Genomic DNA, 18,869 nt, shown 5'->3' with positions numbered 1-18,869 from the left:
AAATTTATTCATTTTTGTTGATGTGTAGTGTTTAATTGGATGCATATGCTATTAGTCATTGTACAATTAATGGGCATATGCATTGTTTCCAGTTCGGGGGAAAAGATAAATACTGGTACCAACCTTTTCATATGTAATTTTTGCAGCTCATTTTTTTTCAAGAGTAGAATTGTTTCATAACAAGTGAGATGTACATTCACGTTATAAAATTATCCCACACAAAACTTCCAAAGTTACATTACTTTTATATACATATATATACATTTTATATATGTACATTTATATATATATTTATATATAAATTTATATATATTTTTATATAAAAAATATATATATAGTTTGATGATTGCCAACAGGGCATGAGAGTTGCAATTGCTTCACAGCCTTGCTGAGACCTAGTATTTTTCATAGTTCTTATTTTGCCTTTTGGGTACATGAGTGGTTGGTTATACCTCATTGTGTCTTAAATGTTATACTGATAAATTTGTATAGCCTCTTTTAAGAGCATGTATTTTAGTTTTTCACCCATAGTTAAAATAGGACTGCCTGTATTTTTCTTATTGTAGGAGTGGTTTTTAAGTTCTGGATCTGTTATCCAGTCTGGTAGATACTAACCGCATGTGGCCATCAAGCAATTGAAATGTAGCTAGTCAGAATTGAGATGTTTCCCATCATATTTCTATTAGTGCTGTTCTTGAAAAAAAAAAATGGTCAAGTACATGTTTACAGATATTTTCTCCCACTTGTGTGATTTTCATTTTTACTCTTAATGGTTTCTTTTGCTCAAAATCTATAACTTCAAAGACATCCAATGTTTTGCTCTGTTTCTTTATAATTATTGCTTTTGGTATTCAAACAACTGTGTACTCAAGAACATAAAAATATTTTACCATTTAATCTTCTAGAGGCTTTCTTGTCTGTCTTTCCCATTTATGTCCATGAATTCACCTGGAAGTGACTTCTTGTTTTTATGTGAACTTGAAATCAAAATTACTTTGATAATTGTTTTTTAAAGATAATTATAGATTTACATAGAATTATAAGAAATAAAATTCTGTGTATCCTTAAAACATTATTGCAAAACTACAGTATAATATCACAAACAGGATATAGAACACCTCTGTCACCACAGGGATCTCTCATTTCCCTTTTAGAATCATCCCCTTCCTTCTTACCTCCACCCAGATACCCCTAACGCTTGGCAACCACTAACCAAATCTCTATTGCTATAATTGGTTATTTAAAGAAGTCATAGAAATGGAATCATACAATATGTCAACTTTAAGATTGGCTTTTCTCACTCAGCAAAATTCTCCAGAGGATGATCCAGGTTATATAAATATATAAACCTATACATTTATAAGGGTTTTTATGTGAACCTAAGATTTCATGCCCAATAAATGCTACAATTGCCAAGTCATATGGTAATTGTGAGTTTGTTTTTAAAGAAGGAGCCAAACTATTTTCTAAAGTAATCCTACCATTTGATATTCCACCAGTAATATATGAATGATCAAGTTTCTCCACATCATTGCTAACATTATTACTATTTTTATGTGAGCCATTTTGATAGGTGTGCAGAGATATCTTATCATGATTTTAACTTATAATTTATTTTTTAAAGCTGTAGTTAATGATGTTGAATATCTTTTCATGTGCTTCTTTGAAATCTGTATATCCTCTGGTAAACTGTTTTGCCCGTTTTTAATATTTTTTATTATTGAGTTATATATATGTTCTTGATATTAGGGTTTTCTAGAAAAACAGAACCAATATAATGTGTATATATACATATGAGCATCTAGATGCATATTTTGAGGAATTAGTTCACATAATTATAGAAACTAAGAAGCCCTAAAATCTGTAAGGTGAGTTGGAAATTTGTAGACCAGGAAAGTCAATGGTGCAATTCCAATCCCAAGGCTAGCAGGCTCTATACCTGAATAAACCAAATATTTTAGATGAAGTCCTAAAGGAAAACAAAAAAAAGACAGTGTCTGTTTGATGACAGCCAGGCAGGAGAAATTCTCTTATGAGGAAGGGTCAGGCTTTTTGTTCTTTTCAGGCCTTCAGCTTATTAGATGAAATCCCCCTTGGTATGAAGCAAAATCTGCTTTATTCAATCTACCAATTTAAATGTTAATCTCATCCAAAAACATTCTCACAGAAATACCCAGAATGTTTGGCCAAATATTGGAGCACACCATGGCCCAAATAGTCAGCATATAAAATTAACTATCATATTTGCCCTTTGTTAGATATGTGGTTTGCAAATATTATCCTCCAGTCTATAGCTTGCAGTTTTATCATTTTAAGAGTTTTGATTCTATTTTAATTGGAGAGATATCTTGATCAGTGTTTCCTCTTAGGATCATGCTTTTGGTGTCAGGTCTGGGTTGTAGGAGTCTCTCTTACATTTTGGATATTAACTCCTTATCAGATAGAGATTGCCAATATATTGCTCCCATTCCACAGGTCACTTTTTAATTTTATCAGTCATTTCTTCTGTTGTGCAGAAGTTTTTCGTTTGATGTAGTCTCACTTGTTTTTTATTCTGTTACTTTTGGTGCCATATCCATAAAATCATTGCTAAAATCAACGTCAACAAAAATTTCTTGTGTTCCTCTAGGGATTTTACAGTTTCAGATCTCTTAACTGTTTAATTTATTTTGAGTTAATTTTTGTGAATGGTACAAGGTAAGTATCATTCTCTGGCATGTAAATATCCAGTTCTCTCAACACAACACTCTAGTGAAGAGATAGATTTTACTTCATTGAGTATTTTTGTCTCCCTTGTCAATTAAGAGTTGATCAAATACACATGGATTTATTTCTGTGCTCTCCGGTCTGTTCCATTTGCTCTGTCTGTGCGTCTGTTTTTCTATCCATACCACATTGTTTAGATTACTCTAGCTTTGTAATATAGTTTGAAATCAGGAATTGTATGCCTCCAGCTTTGTTCTTTCTCAATTATTTTGGCTTTTTGGCTATTTGGGCATTTTGTGGTTCCGTGTAAATGTTAGGATTGTTTTTATATTTTCCTTTGAAAAATGCCCCTGGAATCCTAACAAGTATTGCCTAGCATCTATGATGGCTTTTGGTAATACGCACATTTTAATATTAAGTACATGAACATGGATATTGTTCCATTTGTTTGCATTGTCTTCAAATTCTTTCATTATTTGTCTTATAGTTTTCACTCTATGGGTGTTTCTTTTCCTTGGTTAAATTTATTCATAACTGTTTTATTGTTTTTGGTGCTATTATATGCCAGATTCCTTTCTTTCTTTTCCTGATATCATGTTACTGTACAGAAACACAATTGATATTTGTGTTTTGATTTTTGTATCCTACAACTTTACTGAGTTTGTTGATCAGTTCTAACAAGTTTTTTTTTTTTTTTTTTTTTTTTTTGTGGAGTCTTTATGATTTTCTCTTTGTGTATATACATATGACCGTGCCATCCACAATAGCTTTTCAGTTTGGATGCCTCTTATATCTTTTGCCTGCTCAATAGGCCTGGCTAGGACTTCTAGAACTAGGTTTCATAGGAGTGGAAAGAGTGAGCGCTCTTATTCCTGATTTTCAAGGAAAAGCTTTCAGCCTTCTACCATGGAGTCTGATGTTGGCTGTGGGCTTGTGATTTTTATGGGCCTTTATCATGTCATGTTACATTCCCACTACACCTAATTTATTGAGTTTTTATCCTAGTTGAATTTTGTCAAATGCCTTTTCTAGATCCGTTGAGATAATCATATGATTTTTATTTTTCATTCTGTGATATCACAGGAATTGATTTACATGTGTTGAATAATCCTTTCATCATCGGGATTGATGGTATGTGATAATGGTTCTTGATCCTTTTAATGTGCTGTTGAATTTGATTTGATAGTATTTTGTTGGAAAACTTTATTTCTATTTTAGTCAGAATATTGATATATAGTTATCTTGTAATATGCTTCTCTGGCTTTGGTATCAGGGTAACGCTGACCATGTAAAATGAGATTGGGAGTATTCCTTCCTCTTCAATTTTTTTTTTTTAAGAGTTTAAGAAGAATTTGCATTAATTCTTTAAATGTTTGACAGAATTTACCAGTGACCACATCTGATGATGGACTTCTTTTGTTAGGAAATTTCTAAAAACGAATTCAGTCTTATTACTGGTCTGTTCAGATTTTGATTTCTTCATGATTCAGACTTGGTTGTATGTTTCTAGGAGTTTATCCATTTCTTTTAGGTCAATTTGTTGGCATATTATTCATAGTAGTCTCATGATTATTTGTATTTTTGTAGTATCAATTGCAATGTCTGCTCTTGTACTTAAAATTTTATTTACTTGGGTCCTCTTTCTTCTTGGTTAGTCTAGCTAACTGCCAATTTCTCTCTTCAAAGAACAGATTATTTAAGTCTTCTGTTTTTGTATTCATTTATTTCTCATCTAACTTTTATTTCCCTTTTGCTAAATTTGTGCTTAGTTTGTTATTTTTCTAGATCGTTACGATATAAAATTAGATTGTGCATTTTAGATCTTTTCCTTGATGTAAGCATTTGTTAGTATAAATTGCTCTCTTAGACTGCCTTGCTGTATCCCATAATTTTTGATATATTTCCATTATTTTCTCCATGCATATATTTTATTTTCCATTTGATTACTTCTTTGATCCATCAGTTAAGAGTGTTTACTTTTCATATATTTGTGTATTTTCTTGATTTTCCCATGTTTGCAATTTCTAGTTTCATACCTTTCTGAGAAAAGATACTTGGCTATTTCTACCTTCTTTAATTGGTAAAGTCTTGTGGGCTAACATATGTTCTATCCTAGAAAACATTTCATGTGTGCTTGAGAAGAATGTGTTGCTGGATATAATGTCCTCTATATGTCTGTTCAGTCCATTTGGTCTATGGTGGTGCTCACATTTTCTTTTCCCTTATTGATGCTTTGAATGTTCTGTTGACTGTTGAGAATGTGGGGGTATTAGAGTCCCAACTATTATTGTATTTATGATTATTTCTCCTTTTAGTTCTGTTAATATTTTTTTTATATTTTTAGGTGCTCTGATGTTGGGTGCAGAAATATCTACAATTGTTAGATCTTCTTGATGGATTGACCTTTCTATTATATAATGCCTTTGTATAATTACATAATTTCTATAATTTTATATAATATGCAATTTACATATCTCCATAATTTTATATAATCTCCATAATATAATTTCTATACTTTTATATAACTATATAATGCTTGGATAAAGTCTATACTTAATAGTTGGACAGGGCTGCTGGCTTGGTTCCCTTTCTAAGAGTAGCTATAAGATGCTCTATGGCTGCTCATGTTCTCTGGCTAGACTTCCTGGTCAGGTGTAACTAGAGGTTATACTCAGAAGTTGAGGGTTGCAAATTTACTCTCTTGCCAGGGGTGGGGCTGTAGAATAGGCTCTAAAGCTGATAAGGCTTTTTGGGTGGGACCCCAAATCAGGCAAAACTTCCAGTTGGACTCCCTGGCCAAATGGGGGTCATCAGCTCAGCATTGCTGATGGTTCTATCTATGGGCTACGGCATCTGCTCTTCTGTAAGCAAGAATGCAGTCTGGCAAATTCTGAGCACTGGTTGCCGTAATCCCCAACCCTCTCCCCTACTAGTGTCTGACCTCTGGTGGTCAAACCCCACAAGATGCCCCATTGATCCTCGTGAGGTGCAACCCATGTGGAAGTGCCCTGCAATGTTAGAGAGCTGGATGTACGCCTTAGGCCCTCCTTTTCTTACTAGAGAAACCATAGGCCTGAAGCCCTTGGTATGGCATGGTGCCAGCCTGAGGGAAGGGTGATATAAATCAGATGGTTGTCACTCTTCCTACCCTTCTACCGCAGTTCTTGATTTCTCTGGTTCAGGGAGGTGCTTCAACTTAACCCTCAATCGTGGAATTTTCACAATGGTGTCTTATCTACAAGTAGTTGCTAACTGGTCGTCTTGGGAGGGATACTGAAGTTGGGAATCACCCATGTTGCCAAGTATGATGACTTTACTTTTTGAATTTTCTTCTTTAATGTGTTTATGTGATAGATTAGATTGACTTTTTAATATTTAATATTTTAGAGAGGGTGGAGCATTGGAGTAGGTGGAGGCAAAGGGAGAAGACAGAATTTCAAGCAGACTCCCCGATGAGCATAAAACTGAAGATTGGGCCCCTGGTCAAAACCAAGAGTCAGATGCTTAACCATCTGCACCATCCAGATGCCCCCAAAACTGGTCTATCTTCTGTAAGTTGTCAAATGTCTATGCATAAGGTTGCTGATAATAGCTTCTTTTTACTACCTTTCTGAGGTCTACAGAGTTTGTAGTGATACTGTTTCATTCCTCATAATTGCTAATAGACATTTTCTTATTTTCCCTTGCCAATATTTCTAGAGATTTGCCAATTTTATCTTTTCAATGAACCAACTCTTCATCATTGATTTTTACTGTTTTGTTTTTTTTTCCTATTTTCAATGTCATTGATTTTTGTTCTTTCATTCCCTCTGCTTGTTTTGAGGTTTTGCTTAGATTTGGCTCTTTTTCTAGATTCTTGAAGTAGGAGCTTAGTTTACTGATTTTAGATTTTTTCTCTTATATGTGCATTCAGTGCTATAAATATCACTCTAGTGTTTTAGCTAGGTGTTTTCATTTTTCATTTACTTCAATCTCTCTATATTTTAATTTTTTCATTTAAGTTCTAGTTAACATGTAGAGTAGTAGTAGTTTCAGATGTACAATATAGTGATTCGGCACTTCCATATAATACCCAGTGCTCATCACAGGTGCTCTTCTTCATCCCATCATCTATTTAACCCCTTCCCCCACCCAAGTCCCCTCTGGTAACCATCAGTTTGTTCTCAAGGGTCTGTTTTCTGAGTGTGTCCCTCTTTTATTTCCCTTTGCTCATTTGTTTAAATTCTACAAATGAGTAAAATCATATGGTATTTGTCTTTCTCTGACTTCATTTAGCATAATACTCTCTAGCTTCATATGTCATTGCAAATGACAAGATTTCATTCTTTTTTTATGGCTGAGCTATATTCTGTTGTACATATATGCCACATCTTACTCCATTCTTCTATTTATGGACATTTGGGCTGCTTCCATAATTTGACTATTGGAGATAATGCTGCAGTAAACATCAGGGTGCAGGCATCACTTTCAATAGTGTTTCTGTATTCTTTGGGTAAATAACTAGTAGTTCATTGCTAGATTGTATAGTAGATCTATTTTTAAAAGATTTTATTTATTTATTCATGAGAGACACAGAGAGAGGGGCAGAGACACAGGCAGAGGGAGAAGCAGGCTCCATGCATGGAGCCCGACGTGGGACTCGATCCCGGGTCTCCAGGATCAGGCCCTGGGCTGAAGGTGGCAATAAACAGCTGAGCCCCCGGACTACCCATAGTAGATCTATTTTTAACTTTTTGAGTAACCTCCATACTGGGTTCCAGAGTTTGCATTCCAACCAACAGTGCAAGAGGGATTGCTCTATCTCCACATTCTCACCAACACCTGTTGTTTCCTGTGTTGTTGATTTTAGCCATTCTGACAGATGTCAGGTGATATCTCATTGTAGTTTTGATTTGCATTTCCCTGATGATCACTGATGTTAAGCCTCTTTTCATGTGTCCATTGGCCATCTGTATGTCTTCTTTGGAAAAATATCTATTCATGTCTTGTGCCCATTTTTAATTATGTAGTATTGAGTTTTATCAGTTTTTTATCAGTTTTTTAATAGATTTTTTAATCAGATATGTCACTTGCAAATCTCTTCTCTCATTCCGTAGGCTGCCTTTAAGTTTTGCTGATTGTTTCCTTTACTATGCAGCTTTTTAATTTTGATGTAGTCTCAATAGTTTTGTTGTTGTTCCGCTTGCCTCAGGAGACTGATCTATTAAGAAGTTGCTATAGCTAATATCAAGGAGGTTAGCACCTGTATTCTCCTCTAAGATTTTGATGGTTTCAAGTCTCATATTTAGGACTTTAATTCATTTTTAGCTTATTTTTGTGTATAGTGTAAGAAAGAAACATCCCCTTTGCATGTTGCTGTCTGGGTTTTTCCATTGGCGTTTGTTGAAGAGACATTTTTTTTTTTTCCATTGGATATTCTTTCCTGCTTTGTCAAAGATTAGTTGACCATATAATTATGGACTCATTACTGGGCTTTCTGCTCTGCTCCATTGATCTATGTGTTTATTTTTGTGCCAGTGTCATAGTGTTTTAATTACTACAGCTTCATAATATAATGTGAAGTCTGGAATTGTGATGCCTCTAGCTTTTTCTTTTTCAAGGTTGCTTTGGCCATTCATTCTTTTGTGGGTCCATATAAATTTTAGGATTTTTTGTTTTAGCTCTGTGAAAAATGCTGTTCATATTTTGATAGATATTGTTAAAATGTGTATACTACCCAAAGCAATCTACATATCTGATAGAGATTGTATTAAATATGTAGATTGCTTTGGGTAGTATACACATTTTAACAATATTTTTCCAATCTACAAGCATGGAAGATCTTTCCGTTTCTTTGTGTCCTCTTCAATAGCTTTCACTAGTGTTTTGTAGTTTAGAGTATACATCTTTCATCTCTTCGGTTAGGGCTATTCCTAGGTATCTTATTGTTTTCAGTGCGATTGTAAATGGGATGGATTGCTTAATTTCTGTTTCTTCATTACAGTTGTATAGAAATGCAACAGATTTTTGTATGTTGAGATTGTATCCTGAGACTTCACTGAATTTATCAGTTCTAGCAGTTTTTGGATGAAGTCTTTTGGGTTTTCTATATATATAGTATCATGTCATCTGCAAATAGTAAAAGTTTTACTTCTTGCTGATTTCGATGCCTTTTCTTTCTTTTTGTTATCTGGCTAGGACTTACAGTACTATGTCGTATAAAAGTAGTAAGAGTGGACATCCCTGTTTTCTTCCTGACTGTAGAACAAAAGCTCTATTTTCCTCACTAAGGATGATATTAGCAGTGGGTTTTTCAACTATGGCATTTATTATGTTGAGGTATGTTCCCTCTAAATCTACTTTGTTGAGGTTTTTTTTTTTTTATCATGATTGGATGTTGTACTTGGTTAGATGCTTTTCCTGTGTCTATTGAAATGATCATATGGTTCTTTTGCTTTCTTTTATTAATGTGATGCATCACATTGATTTGTGAATATTGAACCACCCTTGCAACCCAGGTATAAATCCCATTTAACTATGGTGAAACGATTTTTTAAATGTATTGTTAGCTTAGTTTGCTAGTATTTTGCGAATGCTTGCATCTATGTTCATCAGGGATATTGACCTATGATTCTCTTTTTTAGCGGTATTTTCATCTGGTTTTGTTATCACTTGCCTCATAGATTGAATTTTGAAGTTGTCCTTCCTCCTATTTTTTGAATAGTTTGAGAGTAGATATTAACTTTCCTTTAAATGTTTGGTAGAATTTTCCTGTGAAGCCATCTTGTCCTAGACTTTTGTTTGCTGGGATTTTTCTGATGACTGATTCAGTTTCTTTGTATGTTATTGGTCTGTTCAGGTTTTCTGTTTCTTCCTGTTTTAATTTTGGTAGTTATTAGGTTTCAAGGAATTTATTCATTTCTTCCAGCTTATCCAAGTAGTTGGCATACAGTTCTTTTTCATAATTTTCTCTTAAAATTGTTTGTATTTCTCTGGTGTTGGTTGTTATTTCTCCTCTCACTTGTGATTTATTGGAGTTCTTTCTCATTTTGATAAGTCTAGCTAGAGGTTTATCAATCTTATTAATTTTTTCAAAGAACCATCCCCTGGTTTCATTGATCTATTGCTTTTTTTTTTTTTTTTTTTTTTTTTTTTTTTTTTTTTTTAGTTTCTCTATCATTCATTTCTGCTCTGGTCTTATTTTCTTCCTTCTGCTGGATTTAGGCTTTATTCTTTTTCTGGTTCCCTTAAGTATAAGATTATGTTGTTTATTTGAGCTTTTTCTTCTTGAGGTAGGTCTGTTTTGCTGTATATTTCCCACTTAGAATGACTTTTGCTGCTTCCTGAAGGTTTTGGACCATTGTGTTTTCATTTATTCCCTGTAATTTTTTTTTCTTTAAAGATTTTATTTTATTTATTGACTCATGAGAGACACAGAGAGAAAGGCAGAGACCTAGGCAGAGGGAGAAGCAAGCTCCCCACAGGGAGTCCCATGTAGGACTCAATCCCAGACCCACATCATGCCCCCAACTGAAGGCAGACATTCAACCCCTGAGCCATCCAGGTGCCCCCATTCCCTGTAATTTTTTTTTAAATTTCTCCTTGGATTCCTTTTATTTCTTCTTGGATTTCTAGATTTATCCACCCATTGTTTATTAGCATTTTATTTAACATCCATGTATTTGTGGTCTTTCCAGATTTTTTTTTTTTTTTTTTTTTGTGGTTGACTTCTGACCACAACACTATTAACTAGAAAAGGTGCATGGTATGACTTAAGTGTTTTTGTATTTGTTGAGGACTGTTTTGTGACCTAATATGTGATCTATTCTGGAGAATGTTCCATGTGCCCTTAAAAAGAATGTGTAGTTTGTTGTTTTAGGAGGGCATATATCTGTTAAGTCCATCTGGTCCAGTGTGTCACTCAAAGCCATTGTTTCCTTGCTGACGTTCTTTCGATATCTGTCCATTGATATGAGATGCTAAAGTCCCCTATTATTGCATTTTCATCAATGAATTCCTTTGTGTTTGTTATTGTTTGCTATATTTGGGTATTCCAATGTTGGATGCATATTTACATCTTGGATTGTTCTTTTTATGATTATATAGTGTCCTTCTTGGTCTCTTGTTAGTCTGTTTTTTAAAGTCTGTTTTGTGTGATAGGAGTATTGCTATTCTGGCTTACTTTAGACATCATTTGCATGCTAAATATTACTCCATCCCCTCACTTTCAGTCTGCAGGTATCTTTAGGTCTAAAGTGGGTCTCTTGTAGGCAGCATATAGTTGGGTCTTATTTATTTATTTATTTATTTATTTATTTATTTATTTATTTTAATTTTTATTTATTTATGATGGGGGGGCGGGGCAGAGACACAGGCGGAGGGAGAAGCAGGCTCCATGCACTGGGAGCCTGACATGGGATTCGATCCTGGGTCTCCAGGATCATGCCCTGGGCCAAAGGCAGGCGCTAAACCGCTGCGCCACCCAGGGATCCCTAGTTGGGTCTTTTTTTAATCCTTTCCACTACCCTAAGTCTTTAATTGCAGCATTTAGTCCATTACATTCAAATTAATTATTGATGTTTTGTGGTTGTTTCTGGAGTTTTTTTTTTCTGACCCTTTTATAAAATCTTTGTCAGATAATTGTAATATCTTGTCATCTTTGCATTGGCATCTATTGATGATATTTTCTAGTAAATCTGATCTTTTTCTGCATCTTGGTATAATTATTTTCAATTGAAACCTGAATAGTTTGGGTTGTATGAGGCTTTAAATACAATTAAAACCTTCTGGTAGCTGGTACCACTCAAGCAGTGGAAGATAGCCTCCGCTTTATTGAGTATGGAAGTTCATGTTTTCTACTAGGCTGCCATTAACACCCAACATGATGTATCACTCACTGCTGGGAGAAGTGGGAGTTTGTATTTTCTACTAGCTCTCCATGCCTCTCTGGCTGAAAGTGGTATTAGTGCCTCATTATTTCCCCAGTGCGACATCTACTGACAGACAGGGGCATGGCATTTTTAACTGTTGTGTGTGGTTAGTCTTAACCCTCCAGTAAGTCTCCTCTTGAGAGTACTCCAGTGAAAAGAGTGGAGAAGTTCATTATTACAGGGTATAGATGAAGTCCAATTTCTCTATTAAGCTACATTCACTTATTTGTGCTAGTATTCTGTTATTATTGTTACTGTTTTAATCTAAGTATCATAGTATCTACAGTTTACATTTTCCCAGTCTTCATACTTTTATTTTTCATTATTTACTGAAATGATATGATGTTGGGTAGTAGAGAGTAGATACCTGGTATTTTTGCTATACTTTTTGATTAGTGTAGTATTAGAATTTTTTTCATAGGTTATCATTATCAAAATGAAGTAGTTTCATTTTAGCCCTGGTTTGATGAGCGATTTTGTCATAAGTGGGATTGTCAAAAGCTATTACTTGATCTAAGGAGATAATCACATGTATTTCCATTTATCTTGTTGGTACTTACATCAATTCACTTTTCTAATCTTAACTTGAATTAAAATCTCTTTTGTTATGATAGATATAGTATCCTTTTTATATTTTCCTAAATTTAACATTTTTGAAAAGATTTGAGAGAGATCTTGAGGTAAGGTGGGCCAGAGGCAGAGGGAGAGAGAAACTTTAGCAGACTCCATGCTAAATGTGGAGCCTGATATAGGGCTGGATCTCATTTTAACATTTTTATAAGACTTTTATAGCCTATGTTCATGAGAGAAATTGGTCTATAATTTTTAAATGCATTTGTCATATATTGGTAACATGATTAAGCTAGTCTCATAAAATAGGAAATTTTGTTCACTTATTTTCTGAAAGATTATCAATTTTGAGAGAGTGGCATGATTTCTTTATGAAGTACTTTTACTGGTACATTCAGTCAGTTATCTGTTCCTAGAACTTGCTTTGTTGGGAATATTTATGATTATGAAAATGATTTTTAATATGTGTACTGTTTAAATTTTGTATTTGATCTGGCCAGTTTTCTTAAGAACTTTTCAGATTTCACCTAACTTATTTATTGCCATAATTATTAACTTTGCTTTATGGGTATGTCATACTCTAGTAGTAGTTTTTTTTTTTTTTTTTTTTCCATTCCTGTTATTGGTAATTTGTGTTTTCTCATGTTTTTGATCAATCTAGCTACAAATTTATCAATTTTAATAATTTCCTATTTGAAGATTCATGGATTAATTTTATGGCTAAACTCTCAGAAAATAGATTTCCTGGGCTTAGTATAATAAAACTAAATATTAAAGGAAATGACTGGACTGACTATAATATAGTACATTCTGTATGATAGATCTCTGTCATCCATAGAGACTATAACCAAACTGACTTGGTTCAATTGTTCAGTTAATGGGATTTGTATTTTTCTATTCTCAGTGCCTTGTATGCCCTTTTGACTTGTTAATGACAAGGCAGCAAAATACATTTGGGAATCTTCTACTGAATTCTCCTCTCCCACCTGGCTTCCCTTTGAGCATCTTTTGCCCAGCAATCCTTGCTTACCCAGTCAATCTTCTTTTTTATTTACTTATCACTCTTGGTACTTTTTGAATTCTTTGTCCATGCATATAATCACCACTACTTCAAAAATTAGAATTGTACAAAGATCTGTGTCTTTCACAAATCAAGCATTGCCAAACATTATCGTTAAACAAAAACACAAAGGCATGGCATCTAGGTAGTCATGGAAGAAAGATGACAATTTAAAAGCAGCATTTTAGCATTGTTAGCAAATCATGTCATAATAATAAAAATGCTAGGTGCACATAAACTTTTGTATACAGGAAATCAATTGTGGATTTAAAGCCTGTCATTAAAACTAAAACTGTGCCAATGATCAATAATGATCATATAATGAATTCATGGCTTGCCATGGCTTTGACATTTGGAACTACAGAATAATTTATAGATGGTGTGTCACTTAAATAAGACAGTTTCTAGATATATTACAAAGTAAATGAACAAGAAAGAATTTGTAGCTGTAACTATTTTTTAATTCAGTTAAAGTTTTTAAGTCACTCAGATTAATACACTTTGCTTATGCAACATAATTGTGCAAATGGATGCAGGTCTAAATGATTTGAAGATATTTAAAATAAGGATATATCATAAGAATAAGGAAAATTTATTAAAATTTCAGAAATTAAGTATGAATAGAAGAGTTGTGGCCCAGAGACTTCAATCTTATGGGCAGCTCTTCTTCCTGACTGCTAGGTCACTCTTTCATCCAGTAGCACAATGTACAACAAGTCTCACTCCCTCCAGAATTCTCTAGTAATGATTGATGTTTTCTTGATACTAATAGTTGCTATCTTGGTTCATTGTAGCCTCAGTGGTAGGAATCTTGTAATCAACAAGATTTTAAGCTTCTTAACGGTAGGGGGAAATGGAGCTGACATATTTAATGAATGTCTCTGTGTTGAGCAACTTCTATAAACTTCTATAAAACACTTCATTTTCAGTGCAGCATCATCACTATAGAAGGTAGGTTAAAATGGAAACTTATGGGCATCTCCAGAAAAGACAACTATGAAGTACATGCAAGGTGCAGTGAATTATTCTCTAGGAAGATGATATATAGGTAGAGTGTGGAAAGTAAGAACTTTGTAGCTAGAAGAAACTGGCTCTTGTTTTTAACTGTTACAAATTGTGTTATTTTGGGATCTATTTGAACTATATGAACTGCCATTTTTATACCTTTTGAAATAATAGTTTTTACTTCATAGGATGTCTGCAAGGATTACATGCTATACTCAAACAGAATTCTCTTTCATTGAATTGGTATAATCCCAAATTTTGTATTTCTCCTACCATCTAGAACCATGTGGAGCTCAGAATAGACATTCAATACCTCTTTTGTTCAGATATTGATGGTAATACATGTCTCTCGACTTAATTCTGCTCTGCATTTTTTTGACACTGAAATATATTTTATTAATAAAGAATGTTGAGAGAAGCATACCAATTTAAATACAAAAATGTTTTTAGTCTCGACAGTCATACTAAAACAGGCTTGAGAATCTTATTCACAATTATTACAGTTTACAGGACATTTAATTAATATTTCCTCTTTATTTTAGACTTATCTGAGAAATGGATTGAAAGAATCTGAGTCCCTAACTTAGCTGCGTAGGAGCTTCAGTGTTTTTTAATGCATCACTACTCTTAGTAACCCTTATAAGTTTAAGCAGTTTAGAGATCCAAATATCAGCAATGGGGAGGCCTCTGAGACTGACCTAGACCACAGTGGTTGTCCATGTGTATGCTTTGTTCATTTTTGCCCTTGCCTATTTCCACTAGCCTAGGAGACTAAGAATTACCTGTCATGTTGAATGTTGAAAGTTTTAAGATAATATGTTGGAGAAATAAAACAAATGACTTCACCCTGTAGTATTTCCTATATGACCACAGAGCAGCAGACTGTGAGTATAAGTATGTAGCACTACTTTAGTAGAGAGCATTAGGCATGGCTTACGACCTCAGTACTTGTGAATTCAAATTGAGAGATTAAAAAATAAATTATGCAATCACCATATGGGCAGTAAGTATAAGAATGTCAAAGGAAAAAAAATCTCATTCAATACTATCCTGGTGGGTTAAAGACTTTTTTTTTTTTTTTCATAAAAGTCTTAGGTAAGATTTTAAAAAATACTTCAGTTATTATTTTTGATCTTTGTTATTTGTAACCATTGAACACTAAAATTAGCTCATGCATATCAGTAGCTTTGAAATGTTATCATTTTTGTCCCTAAAATTCTATTTAATATTCCTATAACAGAAATAGCAAGCTTCTCTTCACTAATAAATCAATATTTGCATTTTTCTTACTTTGTAAGATATGTCCATATTCATAAATCATGTTTTAAAAATTGATAAAGTATTGGTAAGTAGGAAAGTATGGGTTACTCTGCTTTTAGGAATTTCAGACTTCTTATCTTGACACATTCCAACAGACAAAGTCAAGGTCAAAGTCTACTGATAAAACCACAAGAAGGTAGATCCTTTAGTTGCACATGCAATGACAAATACATATATTTACAAATGAGTATTTTTTTGAGAGGTTTCTAGACTCTTGTATTTTTTTTAATCTTTGGTTTTCTTTCATTAGTTTCTTCTTTATCTGTTTATTCACCCACTTACTCATTTTAAAACAATTCTTGAGCTTCTGTTTTTGCCAGCTGGGGATATAGCATGGACTGAGACTACTAGTTCCTATAGCCATGAACCATACCTTCTAGGGGAGGGAGATAGATGATGAAAACTTAAAAATGTTAAGTGGTAAATGCTGTAAATAGGAATTAAGGAGGGTAAGGTATAGAAAATACTGGAGCTATTTTATGTAGGGGGTGGTATCTAAAGATTTTCTAAAGTGAGAATGAGCCCTGTGGTTATCAGGCAGAGAGAACTGTAGAGCAAAGGCCCTAAGATACAAACATGCAGGATCCATGTGATTAAAAAGAGTAGAGGTTGAGGTCAGAGTTATAATTGGAGTCAGACCATGCAGGACCTTCTATTCCAAGGGAAGAATTGAGTTCTGTTTGAAGCAGAATGGGAGCCACTGGGAGTTTTTAAACGGAAAAGTGACATAATATGATGTAAATTTTAAAAAGGATTACTTTGGCTGCTGTAGAAAACATAGACCATTCAGGGCTGGAAATAAAATCACAGAGGAGAGCTGCAGTGTTGCGAGGCTCCAAGAGGAGACGCTGTGCTTTAGACAGAGTAGAAATTTCAGAAAGATGTCAGTCAACTCTGGATACACCTTGATAGAAGAGCTTACCATTTTCAAGGCTGTAGAAAAGTATGGTTGTTGACATCTCATTCCATCTAGGCAATAAGAAGTCTCTTAATAAAACACTGGACTTGTTTAATTATCTAGAGTGAGAGCCCATCTATATAGGTATGTAGCCAAACATTTGTATTGCTTTTCCCAAATGATGTTCCCTGAGACACTAGAGGAAATGCTTGAGGAGCAAAGGTCATGGTCAAATAAATGTTGAAAATTCTTTTTTGTGGTGGTTAAATCTGAGAACACCCAAACATAAAATACTCCTTGTTACCTTGGCATTCTTTGATGATTTAGGCCAGGAACTCTTTCTTGCATAGTTTATCATTTCAGGAGAGAATGCCCTAAAGCCTTACTTAAATAGTAGGCCTTTACTTAGCAAAGTCAGCTTTATCTGACTCCTCCAGGAGCCTAGCAAGCAAGCAGGTCATCAAAAATTCAGAGATTGAAACCTCTTAGTTCAAGGAGCATCCTCTTCACAATATAAATACAATTGTTTTACATCTTTTTAAACTTTTTTGGTATTAGAACCAGTTTCCTTGTTGCTAAATGACTATAATTGTTATAATTTGAACTATCTGATGCTGGTGTTTTTATAGGTTGAAAATGCTCTACTACCTGCAAGTTTATGTTTCAATTGAGTACTTTTTAAAAGTCCTAGCAAATTTTTAAAAAGTTACAGGAAATTTAAGAGCGAACACGTTTTTTAGCATTTTCTTTCAGGCACTGTGCTTAATACTTTTAATATATCACCTGATTTAATTATCAAAATGGCCCTATCAGAAAAAATAGTGAGAGGCTTTAAAATGGGTAAAATAAGGTGGTTGATCAACTAAACTTATTCATTTGGGTTTGTCAATTCTGTATGTCTCAAAGTGGTGGTCATGCAAATTAATCTTGCCTATAGATGTGCAAAACAACTATAGTTAGTCAATTTGGGTAGACTCATTTTTCATCTAGTTGTGTATTCATGTGTGTACCTGCTGTTTGAATTCCTCTTTGATACAATATCTGATTCTCTCAATAAGTTAAAGATCTATGACATAAGTTTATATGTGTATGACTCATAGGTATAGGCTTTTATAAAAGATATGTTTGTTACTCTGAGATACTATTACCTCTATTTCATAAAAGAGGATATTCACAAAGATTTTATCTGCTCAAATATGTTAGTAATTGGTAAACCCAGAATTCTGACCTATCCTTGAAAAGTTTTGCTTGTACTAGTGACTGTTTTTTTTTTTTAATCAATATTCCATTTGATTGTTTTACTCTTATAACTAAAGAAACCAAAGACATAGTGTGCCATATTTATTCAGAACTTTTGAGAAATAGTCATGTGGGAGAAGAGAGACAGTGAGCAGTCGTTCTCATGTTATCAGTGAGTGCTCCACTCGCAGATTTCTTTACAGGCATTGTGGTGGGTCCTCCTGCTTCATGCCTAGGAAAATTCTCCTGATAGTTTTGTTCATTTCTCTTCATTCCCCAACCACCACCCACCTACCCACCCACTCATAGTTTTAAACCCTTTGCCTTTGGTTCAGTGAACTTACAAATACTTAAGACTGTTCAGAGGCAAATGGTCACAGGTGAATTCATCAGGGAGTCCACACTGTACCCAGAGTCCCTTTCACTCTGACTTCTCTGCCTCTTTAGATGAGAAGAATTTTCCTTGGATTTTTCCTTGTGCTCCTATACCATCCACTTTCTTCCAAACCATTCTCATATTGCCTGTTGGAGTTTTTTCCCCTTCTTCTCTGCACTTGGACTGTAAGTGTCACAGGACAGTGACTTTTGTCTTCATCTTCAAAGCTTTATCCCCAAGACTAAAAATGCTTGATGCATAGTATGCATTCAAAAAATATAGTTGAAATAATGAATGAGTTGTCTTTTCTTCCAATTCTCTAGGTCCTGTTGCCTGGTCTCTTGCAGGTAAATATAATCAATAGATAATAGGCACTGAAGGCATATCTCTAAGAAAATAATATTCCATTACTGAACATATTGTTTTTTTCCTTAGCTTTTAATTTTCTACTCTCACGTTTACTGGAGAAAGGGCACGTGCCCCTTGGGGTGCAAGTGAAATAGAGGAAAGTGTGAGAAATAAAAGAACACTATTGTTACTTACAGATACAAACCTGACACATGGTATTCATCCATTTATTGAAGATATATCGAGCACTAAAACTCCAAGGAAAGGAGTCCTACAAAGAAAACTAAAATGAGAAAAAACTACTGCCCTACACATCGAAGTGAGATACTCTAATAACAATTACCTATTCCTAAATTTGCTATATGCCTAGAAGTTTTTCTAAGTATTATAAACACATAACTTTCAATATTTATAATTGCCTTTGAATATAATTGTATA

This window comes from Canis lupus, chromosome 29 (assembly GCF_011100685.1).
Source record: "Canis lupus familiaris isolate Mischka breed German Shepherd chromosome 29, alternate assembly UU_Cfam_GSD_1.0, whole genome shotgun sequence".
Taxonomy (NCBI): domain Eukaryota; kingdom Metazoa; phylum Chordata; class Mammalia; order Carnivora; family Canidae; genus Canis; species Canis lupus.
This window is presented reverse-complemented; position numbering follows the sequence as displayed.